The sequence below is a fragment of the Sebastes fasciatus genome, chromosome 11 (genome assembly GCF_043250625.1).
Source record: "Sebastes fasciatus isolate fSebFas1 chromosome 11, fSebFas1.pri, whole genome shotgun sequence".
Lineage (NCBI taxonomy): Eukaryota > Metazoa > Chordata > Actinopteri > Perciformes > Sebastidae > Sebastes > Sebastes fasciatus.
In genome coordinates, this window is record NC_133805.1 from 29,967,669 (window position 1) to 29,982,223 (window position 14,555).

The 14,555-nt window shown below is 39.7% G+C and overlaps 1 protein-coding gene across 7 annotated transcripts in view; it reads right to left on the reverse strand.

Annotated features, from left to right (window-relative positions):
* Positions 1 to 8,684, reverse strand: part of LOC141777703 (disks large-associated protein 1-like) — a 125,579-nt gene extending 116,895 nt beyond the window's left edge. For 5 of the 7 annotated variants that reach the window (XM_074652212.1, XM_074652214.1, XM_074652213.1 and 2 more), the window contains exon 1: positions 8,441 to 8,684. The gene's annotated coding sequence lies outside the window, so the exon portion shown is untranslated. Of the gene's footprint in view, positions 1 to 7,464; positions 8,287 to 8,440 lie in introns of those variants that run through there. The other 2 variants (XM_074652216.1, XM_074652211.1) reach the window with 2 other exon arrangements.
* Positions 8,685 to 14,555: the final 5,871 nt, after the last annotated feature.

A 14,555-nucleotide genomic window follows, 5' to 3' on the forward strand; every position in this document is an offset into this window, starting at 1 on the left:
GCTCAGTCGTCCCTGTTGAACAGTCTATCGGTCTCTTCACGCCACTGCAGTGGAGCTCATTTAAACACAAACAGCATGAAACATCAGCAGCACCACTCACTTTAAAAATATCCTCCTCATCTCATCCAATGCAGATATGAATACAGAAACACTACAACTCGTTTCCTGTTGACTTGGTTTATTTCAGTATGGTTGTAAATATGCTCCGAGCTTATTGTATTAGAGGATGTCTTTACATGTTTGTGTTGGTGCATGGGTACTGTTAGTCACTGTGACAGGCTGCTCTTCAGATGGGATACTCCTCTTTTCCCCAAGGTCAGTGGGCTACACAAGCACCAGCTGACAAATAGGGGAATCTCCTCTCTCTCTCACACACATACACACACACACACACACACAATGCACTATCATCCATCAATGTGATTCCATCTGGCTGGGCTATCCCCAAGATTCACTCTGCCCCACTTTCTATAGTAGGCAATCTTCCAATGACACAGTTCAAAGCAGGATTAGCTCACTGTTAACCTGCACTACACACACACACACACACACACACACACACCAAAGCATTTGAGAAAATGCATTAGATAGCCTAATTTAGAAAATACAGTCATCCAGGTGTCTCAGTGTTTCCCAAACTTTTTTTCTTTACTTTCTAAAAATGACAAACCATTGCAACCCAATTCAAAATCGGGCTTATGTGTGAATCCTGCAAATAGCCAAATTGTGCGTAAATGAACATTCCTGACCATTTTTACCATTGACTGTAGGCCTATATTAGAAATGGACGTAGTCAGCGTGACGTCACCCGTTGGTTTGTGGACTGACGTTTTGAAGTCTTGAGTTCGGCATTTTGGTTGTCGCCATCTTGGTTTTGTGCAACCAGAAGTGACACGAGAGGGTGGAGCTAAGTACAACCAAATGTTAAATGAGACATTTTCAAAATGTTACAATTAACTTCCATTAGGGATATTAATAATTAATAACGTTTAACCGTTAACCGACGATAAGAATTTTATCCGTTTTTTAATCGGTTATAAATGTACATTTATAATGCATATGTGATTACCTTAGTGAATAGGTGTAGATGTGTTATGCAATGTCAACACAACATTTCAGTTACTTGATTTTCATGTATAATGTCTCCTCCATAATGAATGCAAAAGGGGGGGAAAAAAGCCCCCTAAACCAATCAAAATTTGGTCACAAAAAACTGTAAATTGAGCATTATTATTATTATTATTATTATTACTAATAAATATATATTGTGTCAATTATCAATATCGATCAATACAAAAACCTAGGGCTGTAAATCGATTAAAATATTGGATCATGATTAATTACATGATTGTCCATTGTTAATCGCAATTAATCACAAATTAATCACACATTTTTTTATCTGTTCAAAATGGACCTTAAAGGGAGATTTGTCAATTATTTAATACTCTTATCAACATGGGAGTGGGAAAATATGCTGCTTTATGCAAATGTATGTAAATATTTATTACTGGAAATCAATTAACAACACAAAACAATGACAGATATTGGTCCAGAAACCCTCACAGGTACTGCATTTAGCATAAAAAATATGCTCAAATCATAACATGTCAAACTGCAGCCCAACAGGCAACAACAGCTGTCAGTGTGTCAGTGTGCTGACTTGACTATGACTTGCCCCAAACTGTATGTGATTATCATAAAGTGGGCATGTCTGTAAAGGGGAGACTCGTGGGTACCCATAGAACCCATTTACATTCACATATCTGGAGGTCAGAGGTCAAGGGACCCCTTTGATCGCAAGTTGCGTTAATACGTTAAAGAAATTAGTGGCGTGAAAACAAATCTGCATTAACGTGTTATTATCGCATTACCTTTGACATCCCTAGAAAAACGTATTGTCATAACATTTTTGGCCATATCGTCCAGCCCTAATGCAGCGCCATGTGTGACGGTGCCCTATCGACGCTGTATCTATCTGGTGCTTGACAGCTTATTATTTATTGTTAAAATGACAGCATTTGTCTATCAGCTATATTGAAAAAGATATAAGGGTGTGACTCCCAACATCATGAATATGATGTGAATTGTATGTGTGAAGCCTGGCAGGAATATAAAATGAGAGAATTCTTCTGCTGGACCAAACAGCTAGAGGTCATGCATAATTTATAACAGTACACCAAAATACTCCCACTTAAGCTAAGACATGGATGCACAGGGGAGGTGAGGGAGGTGGCTAGAGGAACAGAGAGGCAAGCAGCCAGGGAGTTTCTTCAGCTCAACTATAGAAGAAATAGGCTACAGCTGAGTTCACTGTATGTTTGAATGAACTTCAATACCAGCGCTCTTGTCACGAATGCTGCAGGAAAGATCAAGCAGATCTTCTTTTTTCTTTTAAATGCTGACATTTGTCATGTTTGTTTTAAAATAGTTCATTAGAGTGGAAATTAATTTAGTAAACCAGCTGAACTTGGTTGAACGTTTCATTTCCACTTTAAATTAGCAAAATAAAATGGCAAACATCACCCCCAAAAAAAGACAACTGGCCGAGTGAGCTTGCCGCAGTAGTCTGTGTTCGAGCACACACTAATTACATTACTTGCCCACCGCCCCATCTGTCATTTTTCTTTTTTATAGAAATAAAACCCATTTAGTTCATTTTCACGTATCAGCGCCATGTTATCGATACATAGTCGGACGATGGACGATACAAACTGAAAGTGAAAGTGTCAGCTCAGAGTAGCAAGAGTCAGACTTCACACACGGGACGAGAGAGAGAGTTGACAGAGAAGACGATGGCGGAGGATTTGGTGTCAAAGCAAAAAGCAAAAGCACCTGTTTGGCAATATTCTAGATTGTGAAAACCTTGCAGCATCAGAGTACTCTTTTCTTAATCGTTCCCAAAGGAACCTTTGACATAGTGGACGTTTTGAATCGTCATCTCAGGTAACGCACATGTAGAACTAACAGTAATATTGGCTCCATTCCATCAATTATTGCAATGCAGGCAGCTGATAACACTTGACAAGTCAAAATGTCTGCTGTAAAAAAAGTGTATTCATCTTCAATTTAGTCTCGTGCACCCCCCATGCAACAGCTCTGCACACACCCCAAGGGGGCCCACCCTGCAGTTTGGGAACCGCTGCACTGTGGGTTTAAGAGTGAAGGGTGAAGAGGAGGTCATTGCTGTATAGCAGTGTATTTTTGATACTACCACTAGGAGACAGACAGATATATTAAAATCCAACACATGGGCTTTTTAAAAGTCCCCAAGAGAGGATAATATAACTAGGTATGGCAGATAACAAATAAATAAATGGACTAAACGTTGTCCTACCTGATGTGCGCAACCTCATCAATTAACACTACCACCAACAGTGACAAACGTTTGAAACATGAATTATCTAATTGACTCCTCATGGTGTTCTCGTTATCTTTCAGTTAAACCTGTCATCCAGTGTTTCAACTGTGTCCTGCTCTGCTCGATGAGCAAGCTTCAGTATCTAACACAGTGCAGGCACCTGAGACCTGGGACGCCCCCATGTAAATCACAACACTGTGCTCCATTCAGAACATATCTAAATGCTGCCTATTCCAAACCGTCTGACTCAGTAACCACCATTTGACCCTCACCTTGTGCTGAACACAGCCCTTTCAATTTGACTGTTCATTCTCAGAAAGGAAATGTATGAATACATTTCATACATAAATTTAATACATTTTATAGTAAATTTTCCAGACATCTAACTTTTCTCTTTATCGCTTATTTTACAGCTGTTCTCAGTACTGGTACTGGGGGGAAAAAAAAACATCCACAATTTTCCATAATGCATGGCAAGCCTGCATAAGGAAGTCAATTAGACTGTTGTCAGGCTATTAAATAGGCGTTATCAGTCTCTATAAGCTCCATAGATGTGGGTCAGTAGGGGCCTACTACACCCAATATTAGGTTTTATGATCTACTCATGTGGTAGATGCACCGAAAAAAGGTATGAAAGAATACGACAGTGACCTCTAGCGACCGTAGTAATTATGACAGGTGCAGAAGTGGAAGTCAGGTGCTGTAGTATAGTCAGTGTGACACTTTGCTGTGCTTTCTCATGTGTCTTTGTGTTCACAAGAGTTAAGTTTCATTTTCACTTTTGAAAGATAGTTATTTTAAGCCAAAAAAACATGTGTTTCCCTAAAGTCATCTAAGTGGGTTTGTTGCCTAAACCTAAAGAAGTTTTTTTTTTTTTTTGCTTAAACCTAAACAAGTTGTAGTTTTGTTGCCTAAACCTGAAGAAGTAGTAGTTTTGTTGCCTAAACCAAAATAAGTAGTAGTTTTGTTGCCTGAACCTAAACAAGTTGTAGTTTTATTGCCTAAACCTAAAGAAGTTGTAGTTTTGTTGTCTAAACCTAAACAAGTTGTAGTTGTGTTGCCTAAACCTAAACAAGTTGTAGTTTTGTTGCCTAAACTTAAACAAGTTGTAGTTTTGTTGCCTAAACCTAAAGAAACCTTTTTGTTTGTGTTGAAAATGTAACATTTCGTTTAGTTTCACAACATGTTAGAACGTGTTGCTTTCAAGTTTTGCTTTCATTTTTACAACACAGTAGGTGTAGTTGGCCCCTAATGACCCATATCTATGGTGTTTATAGTGACTGGTAATGCCTATTTAATGGCTTGATAATCAAATCGGGTGCACAAGGTATTGTCCATTAGTTATATGTACATCCATTCCCAGCTGTCTGAAGGAGATGTATGGGTGTTGTGAAAAGGCTTTCTGGGAAGTTTAATAATTGAAAAAAGCCAAAATGAGACGGGCTGAAGGAAACTGCAATCGTGAAACAAAAAACTCCATCAGAAAATGATTCCATGAGTGAACATCACACTTGGAGTGGAACTAAGAGTGGGGGAGTAACAGGCCGCTCAGACAGAACGTGTAACGTCATATTTTAAGTGTCAAGCTACTCATTGTGTTCACACGAGATGTGTTGTTTAGGCAGCACATCAAAACCAAGAGCTGTGAAAGTACCAACAGGAACTCACTCAGACACCATGAGTGTCTCATCAACTAGCTAATGTACTGAAATAGTTTGAAGGTCAGAGACAAACTGTTCCTGCAAACTGCACTCGAAAAAATGCAGCAAAAAGCAACCATGGAGCTCAAACAGATCAGAAAGCAGATTAATGAGCCCAGCTGTTTCTTCTGAGCTTTCTCATTCATGCAATTGTCTTAAAAAGCACAGAATGAATGCAGTAGGATGTCTCCCTAGCTGATAAATCTTCTTCTTCTGAGTTATGCAGGTAACATGTAAGAAACATAACACGTCATGAAAAGTGACATTATAAGATAAAAAGTGGCATCATGAAATCAAAAGTAGGGCTGTTACAATACCAGAAATTTAGTAGTTGAAACTAATGTCAGTGAAATGCCACAATTCTCGATACCATGGTAAAAGAAAAGTAAAACAGTAAATCCCATGTACCTTAACATTCACACATTTATTACCGTTTACATGCTGGTTTATGTTTGGAAGTTAAACAGGTCATAATTCCCTCTCTATTATCTAATTTATATTGCTGTGAAAACATCTCCTTCAAACAACAACAACTGGATTTATTGAAGTTTCTCGCCTGAAACTACATTTTACAAGATTACATTTGAACACATCATGATAACGTTAGAATTTACCTTCACCCAATATAATTTTTACTGAATAGAGCCTGAACATATCATAATGTAAATCAATGGCACCTCCCGTGTTGAAATCTGCAGTACGAGAGCTAGTTAACGTTAGCTGCCTGCAGCTGGTACAGCACAGTTCTGCACAGCTAACAGCTATCATTAACTAACTCCCATCCTGCCGATTTCAACACAGATTTGTTGTTCGCCATGTAGCATTATCTGGGAAAAAATAAGGACACGTCGATAGTGACTTTACCGTATCCCTAACACATTTTCTATCATCCCCAGGACGACTCGACGACATTAGTCTTGAGCCCTGATGTAGGTACCGTCACATTTTTAGAGTATTAGCATCAACTTGGTACCAACGTATCGGTTCTTGTGACATCCCTAATCAAAATGGCCTGAAATACAAGTGTTATTGGGGAAAAAAGCCATTGTGAAACAAAAGCAAACGTTTGGTGGCATTTGAAATTATCTATTTTGAGTTAAAAAAAAAATGAAGTCCTATAATTGTGAAATAAGGTTGAAATAACGTTTCATCAAAGCAAAAAGTTTAATTTGGCTCAACTTTTGGTGCAACACAGCGCAACTTCACCCAGCAGAATACTGCGGTAATCAATCAAATACAAGAGCACATTCCTGGTGGGTTACTTCGTAACATGAATGTCGTTTTCTACCGTTTACATCGGGATCGTTGCAATGAACGCCAAAATAGTTGCCTCAGCTGGTACTACAACTTTCCAGAGTTGTGTGACAAACCCCGGTGCAGTGATTTGGTGTCTTAAAATTCACAGATCAGGAGTCTCATTTATAACCGTTGCTTAAAAGCACAAAACGGGGCCTGAAGTGTGCGTACTGCCACTTCCCGCGCAAAAGTTGTGATCTATAAAAACATACTTGGCGGGAGAATGTGTGCACATTTAGGGAAACTCTGACCCATCCGTACGCACATTATGGAGGCGGGAAACTGGTGACGTAGATGGTGAGGTGGTGAATTGAAGCCAGATTGTAGAAAGTAAATGTGAGAGGAAATATATACGTATATAAGCACCTTTCAATTGTAAAAGACGTAAGCCAACTCAAATCTTAAATCAAATGCTGCTCAATATTTAATCAGCGCTGTCTCACCATCACATTCCCTCCATCCTGGAGCAAAGAAGAGAGGGGCCAGTCTACCGACACTCAGCTGTGGAGCACCATAGCTGATGAATTCATCACCATCAGTTGCAGAAATCTAAGTCAAATCAAATAGCATCTAAATAAGGCAATTTAGAGAACAACAATGAACCTAATCTGCACGTCTTTGGACTGTGGGAGGAAACCGGAGAACCCGGAGAAAACCCACGCTAACACGGGGAGAACATGCAAACTCCTCACAGAAGGACCCCAAGCTGGGTTTTGAACCTGCGAACCTCTTGCTGTGAGGCGACAGTGCTAACCACAGCACTGCTAATCTAATTAATTAATTCATGTTTATTTCTGATTAATGAGTAGAACAACTTGACACACAGTGCTGAACTGCATCTCATCAATTAATCTCCAGCTTCCCAGCTTTCAGATGATGTACATCACTTCTATGTGACATCTACTGCTGATCTGCTATCTCCCCCTTAAGGAGACAAAAACGGGTCTATGTGGGTCTCTTAATGGACATTATATGGGAAGCTCTAAGTCTGTCCTGTTAGAAAAACTAAATGAAGGTGATGCACTGTTTATCCATGTTGAATGGGAATATAATAATACAAAATGAATCCTTTCCGAGCTGACACACTGCCCACACAGTTATGATCATTACCAGTTGGTCTTCTTGAATTAGAAAACATGCTGGGATCTGCTTGTCCTCTTGTCCTCCTCAGCCACAGGCGACAAGCTGACGCTGCTCTCCTCTGAGCTCACAACTTCTTCTCAGTGAGGCGGAAGATCCAGAGAGCACATCACCATCATCATCATCATCACCACTGAATAGCACTGCAGCATATCATCATCACACGAGCCTTCTTCTTCTTACATGTTATCCCTGTTATAGGCGAATTATGTGGCGGTATAGCAACCGTATCCTCCATAGCAACCCTCCATCATCCAGCTGTGCACCGTCTGCGTGTTCACGCTCGGTCTGACCTGATGAAGGAGGGGATGGATTGCAGCATGTGTTGTGTTGTGCTGTTATGGTGTCTCTCTGTGTGACATGGAGCGAATGTCACATCACATTTCCGGCCACTCACGCTACACTGACGCAAAAACCCAGCTGGATCTGAGGTGATTATTCAAGATCTCCGTCAAGAAGCCCCCCTTTTAGTTATTGTCGCCATGCACGACCACAACATCTGCACCTTGGTACTAAATGTTTCTCGTCACCACACAGTTCAGTTTGCTCATCCAGCTGCCAGCGCGTCAATCAACCCACAAACTTTGTTGAGATGATGATGATGGAGGAAGGTGTTTATTAGCTACATCTGTGACCAATTCTCACCCGAAGATGTTTCGCCATATTTTCACTACGTTTTTAGCAAAAGGCCACATTAAATTGCCTGAAATTTGGAAGCGTGAATCTGCCACAGTACGCGCGTAATAATGGCACGGCTGTGGGAGCTTCCACTGCAGCTTACTGACGGCAGTATAACGGTACCGGTGGTGGTCCTCCTCACCGGTGTGACTCATGTCGTCAACAGGCAGCAGGTCGTATTATTGATAAAGCTTGTTGAATCCTGGAGAAGTCTCCAACCTGACCCGTAATCAATCAATCGCCGGTGTGTTAATAACGGAAAGCTCACCTGTATACCGGAGCAGCTCCTCACACCATCGCTGAGACGGAGCACCGGCTGCTAAATCCAAAAAGCAGAGTACGTCCGTTTCTGGAGAGCAAAGCGACCACTGAACAGAGACTCACTGCTGGAATGTGTGTATGTGTGTGCGGGGTGTGTGTGTGTGTGTGATGTGTGTGTGCGTGTGTATGTGTGTGTGCGAATGTGGGGGCATCAAGTGGCGCAAGCCTGTGGTCCGTGAACTGAGACAAGTTAGACACAGTCAGCATCAACCACACCGGAAGACAGGCTTTAGAAAATAAAAGCAGACGATTCTTGTATGACTGTATTGCACTGTGGTTATTTGTTATAATATTGCACGACTTAAAGCTTCAGTAGGCAGAATGTTTTTGGCATCATTGGGCAAAAATTCAAGATTCAAGATTCAAGCCCTTTATTGTCATTGTGTAGTACAACGAAATTAGATTGTGACAATCCCATAGGTGCTAATGAAAAGATAATACAATATAAAAAGAGATAATACAATATAAATATAAAATATATAAAATATAGGACAATATAAAAAAATACATTATGTATATTGGCGAGATGACAGTTTTGCCAGATGACAGATTATTGCACAAAGTGTCCAACATACAGTATGTTATTGCACATGTCCGTAAACAGTATTCATATTGCCCATTCCGACAGGTTGCACGTGTTCATCTCAGACAGAGGAGATGTCAGAGTTCAGGATGTTTATGGCAGTTGGGAAAAAGTGTTTTTAACGTCTGTTTGTGCGTGTGTGGATTGATCTGAAGCGCCTGCCTGATGGGGGGAGCTTGAACAGATTGTATACGGGATGAGTGATGTCTTTGATGATGTTTTTGGCCCTTCTAATACAGCGAGTGTTGTGAAGGTGGTCAAGTGATGGCAGCAAAAATTCCGAAAATAACCTTTCAGCATATTGTAATTCAAGTGTTCTGAGAGAAAACTACACTTCTGCACCTCCTCATGGCTCTGTTTTCAGGCTTTAAAAAAACTAGCCCGGAACGGGAGACTTTTGCCAATCGCAGATCATTTCAGAGAGAGAGCGTTCCTATTGGCTGTTCATTCAACAGAGGCAGCTGTCAATCACTCGGGAACTTCGATCAAACGGTCAAACTAAGCAGCACTGATCAAATATGAATCAATATTCTGTTACTGTAATGCCTATTTCTCTCCTCAAATGTTTTCAGAAATATTTTGTAGTGTACTGTTTAGCTGTAAAATGAGAAAAGTTTGTGACCCGGCTGATGGACGGTGCTTGGTATTTCCTCAACTGATCTCAACATGACTGCCGGGTCACAAACTTTCTAATTTTACAGCTAAACAGTACACTACAAGATGCTGCCTAGTTTGACCGTATGGTCGGAGTTCACGAGTGATTGACAGCTGCTCAGAGATGGCAGACTCCAGCTCGGCTCTGATTGGTTGTTTTCTTCTGGTCCGTGAAACCTTGCAGATGCCGTTAGGAGCAGCGGAGGACACAGAGACACATGATTTTTATTCAGATTACCTGTCTCGTGCACTACTGTCAGGATAGAGTGACCGTTTTATAAAAATAACTATTTTTTAACATATTTGGTCCATTTCTACCCACTGCAGCAAATATTGTATATGTATTTCATATTTACAACATTCTCTTTTTCTTATTTTTAATTTATATTTCTTTACACATATTGTGTTTATATTGTAGCATTATGTACATCATTTACATGTTACATACTCCTTTATTTCTACTAGCTACTGTAATGCCCCCTGGCAATCAATAAAGCATAACTGATTCTGATTCTGATAAAGGCAAAAAATAAAGTATGGAATTGAATGATTGACAAATAAATCAAACTGGTACACCAACTTAAATCCTCTGTGTGCTCAATAAACACATAAGGTGTTCAATATATCAAATCAAACCTCTCCCATGTCCTCACAGGTGTGGCTATGCGTGATCAGTCCTCCAGGTAGGAGACCAACATGTTTCAGATTGGTTTCATGAAAGATCATATGTTGACACCAAGTGCAATTTAGTGGTTTGAAGTAAATACACCCAACAGCATATCTCGCCTTCAACATGAATTTCTCCAAACCTTCATTAAATAGAAAGAGAAGTGCGATTAAATAAGATTATTGTAAATGATATACAGTACTATTATTAGCGAGCAAGTGCCACGCAGATAATTTATAAATTTGTTTTACCACAGTTTTGTCCGCAATTTGAAGTATCTGTCAGGGACAATGCCCATATCATACATTTTACCCTGAAACTGACTTACTGTAGGCTACTGTGCTCCACCTGCTCCAGGTTTGCTGTGTCAATTAGTTTGTGGTAATTTAGAAATAGACAATGTAAGCACAATATCAAGTAAAATGATTAAGGTATTCAACTATTTTAATACATCACCCCTCGACAAGATTAGGTAAAAATGCAGGAATTATTATTATGAAATTGCAATTGAATAAAATAAAATCACATAAAAAAACACACACAATGACCAATTCAGCCTTGGTCCAAAAATAATATTATTCATGACAGATACAGAATGCTTTATTTGCAAATAAGGACTTTATTTTGAAGCAAAAGCGGAAGTAGAATTGTGCTACTGCGCCGGTCTTCACTCTGGTCGACTCATCCACTGAGAGATAGAGGGAGAGAGAGCGAGAGAGAGATGGAGAGAAAGGGAACGACGTTTCTTTGACATGTCGCTTGTAAGACCAGAAACGGAATAATTTTTGTTCATTTCAGTGCATGTATTTGTGTGCATGTATTTGTGTGCATGTAGCCTCCTGCAAAGAGAGAACCCCCAATAATACATACTGTACAGAAGGCAGACTGGTCATTTCATCCCAAACTTGGAGAAAATAAACCAAAAAAAACCAAATTCATTCTTTTCAACTGAAGTATTTTCTAGAGGAAACAGACACACTTTGAATCAAGGGGCAGATTTATCCTCAGAGCATCATCTGTGCTCCTGGAAGAGGGATCCAGATTGTCACAACATGGCATATATTATATAATAAAGGTCACTTTGATCTCCTATATGTTGTATTGAAATATTTCATGAGAATTTAGGATTTATGCTCCCGACGTCTCAACACTAGACTGTATTTTGGTGTTTCTGCAACTACGGTCACTTTTGACTCTCCCAAATGAATAAAAATCAACCTCTATGAATTTCAATTTTAACCATCAGAGTATGTAATACATATAAACAGGTACACAAAATGACATTGTTGTTAAGACTTTAATCTGTAACATGTTTATTTTGTATGGTTTTCATCACTTGTTCTTATACTAAATGTCCTTACAGCAACATTACAATAATGTTCATTTTATACATTTCACTTTTATAAATTCTCTCGACATTTAAATTAATTTTCATCGAGCTTTGTGCATCATTGTAAATACTGATATTAACATTTTTTAAATATAAAATCCAACCAGTATAACCATCCTTCACTATTTCACCCTCATTTAATTAAAAAAAACACATAAGCACACAAAAATTCATGCATGTTCATTTATGGCCCATTCATTCAGGATGCAATGGTCTATCCTATGATGACAGCAGGGTTGGTAAACAAAGTGGTGTATTTAGCTCGGGGAGTGCTAATGATACATATACAGTTCACACTGCACTTAGCACTTCACTATGTGCAAGGGGGGTGAAAAGAGGAGAGGTCACGCGTCATCAACACATCATATCTTTGGGGTGCAACACATGCGCAGTAAAATGGTCCAAAATTGAGTCAATTGCAACACACGATCGCAGCTCCAGTTACACTATGCAAGTGTTGTACCCCACGACGTGTCCCAGCCTCTTTCAGTAGGCCTTGATTGGGAAGATGAGATGATGTGTAACAACAAACTGGAAGAGGGAACACTCACATTGGCACTGACTCAGTTTAGAATCTGGATCATCTGCAGGATATGGTGGATCCCTTACAGAACCTGAAGACAGACTGAACCTGAGCCTCTTGATTGTATCTCAAAGACACTAAAACTAGAATCAACATCCCAGTCAACAGTTTCCAAGTTCCCTCCTGACTGATGGTTGAAAGATCATCCTGTCTTATGTTATCCTCCTCTTCAGCCCGCCTCAGCTTTTCAGACAACAAAAGGCTGCTTTTCCAACAATGCGACTAAAATCTGACAGCACATACTGAGTCATCGTGTCCGTGTCAACAGTTCACTTCATTAACCCACATCAAGTATTATATTTAACTATGAAACAACGTGTTTAGATTTCAGTCTCTCAGCAACACATTTTCACAGTAACAATTTATTGCATTTTTATTTTCATTCCAGCAGTTTTTTTTTAGTTTTTTAAAGGTGTTCTTTTTCCAAAGTCTTGTTTTTATTTCACAACACCATTTTCCCAATGACTGTTTTATTTCATTATGCCACTTGTATCCAAAACTTTGTCTGTCAATCAAGACCAACAGACCAGAATCAGTTATGTGACTGGTTAGCCACTTATTAAGACCGAAGCAACTGCTGGAATGAAATAAAGATGACCTGTCATAAATACTAAATCATCTATGAGTATGATGTATGAACAAGATGTGTCATCATTTATCTGCTATCTACTGTACGGAAGCCCTGAGAGGCAAGTCAGAAAAAGTCTGATCTAAACTAAAACACTATATATATATATATATATATATATATATATATATATAACAATAAGAACTGATGAAAAACAATATTTTGCCAGGTTAATTGTTTGAGTTCCTTAGATTTTTTTTTTTCCATCTGTGAAATAGGTGGGAAAAAAGTTTTGCCAGGATCATTTTTTATTTTACTTTTGTTAGTTTCCTTTCCATCTATGAAAACAGAAGAAACTGAAGAATAATGTTTGGGGGGGGGGATTTATTTGCGTTTGAAGTATTTGTTGTTTTCAGCCACAAGAGGCTGAAGAGCATCACTACCCCATGTTCTAAATAGGACTATGGTCCCAGACACACCAACCCAACATCAGAGAACTAGCGGCGATGAAGGCCGACCATTGCGTCGCCTCACGTCACATTCGTCTTTACCAACAAGTTGCTCTCGAACACACCGCAAAGACTACAGCCGACGGCCAGTTAACACATACGAGGAAATAACTCTCCAAACCAGCAGGCGGCGGTAGTCTGTATTCATCATTCAAAAAGGGAAACAGGAAGACCGAGAATGGCGGATATACAAGCCGTTGTTATGATACATGCATGAAATAAAGTGACGTCTAACGACCATTTTCACACCACTCTCACTCACCACTTAGCTTCATTCCACATGTTCATGTCGCCGTGAAAATATCCGTGTGTTGGAATGATCAGATGAGATGAAGATGAAAAATGAGCCTTCTGTGTTTGTCCTCTTGACTTTACTCGTTTGCTTGTTTTCCTCACTTCCGTTTCTCTTTTTGTGCACTGTTTAGTTTAAGCTGAACAACCAATCAGAGTGATTTCTCTCAACGAACGAGCTCCGCTGCCGATTCAACATGCTGAATCTGCCGAAAAAACTCAGACATGGTCAAACTAGAGCCGACAAGAACTAAGGCCGACAGACGCTCACCGACCGTCGGCTTGGTGTGTCAGGACCTTTAAAGCATTCATGTTTTCTTCCAGGTGAGTTTTAATTTTAGTTTAAATTAAAACTCAAAAATGATCCTTAAAAAAAATATCCTGCCAAAACGTTTTTCCCCATCTGTTTCAAGGGTGAAAATAGTTTTTAAGGAATTTAGAAAGATTATTTTGACAAAACCTTTATTTTCACCTGTTTTTAAGTCATAAACACAGGAGAGAAAACAACAAGACCCCCAGTTCCTCAACCATGCGGTCCACATCATCCCAATCAGCAGAACCAGGGTTGGCTCTAGCCCTTTTGATGACCTATAGGCGAAATTCAGATTTTGTTCAGTGTTATTTTCACTGTTCAAACATAGTTTTAAGCCCAACCATGTAGTTATTTCCTAAACCGAACTATAGTGGTTTTGTTGCCTGAATCTGGCGTGACACCAAGGGGCGTGATGACACCAAGGGGCGTGACACCAAGCATCAAGGGGCGTGACACCAAGCATCAAGGGGCGTGACACCAAGCATCAAGGGGCCTGTCAAAGCG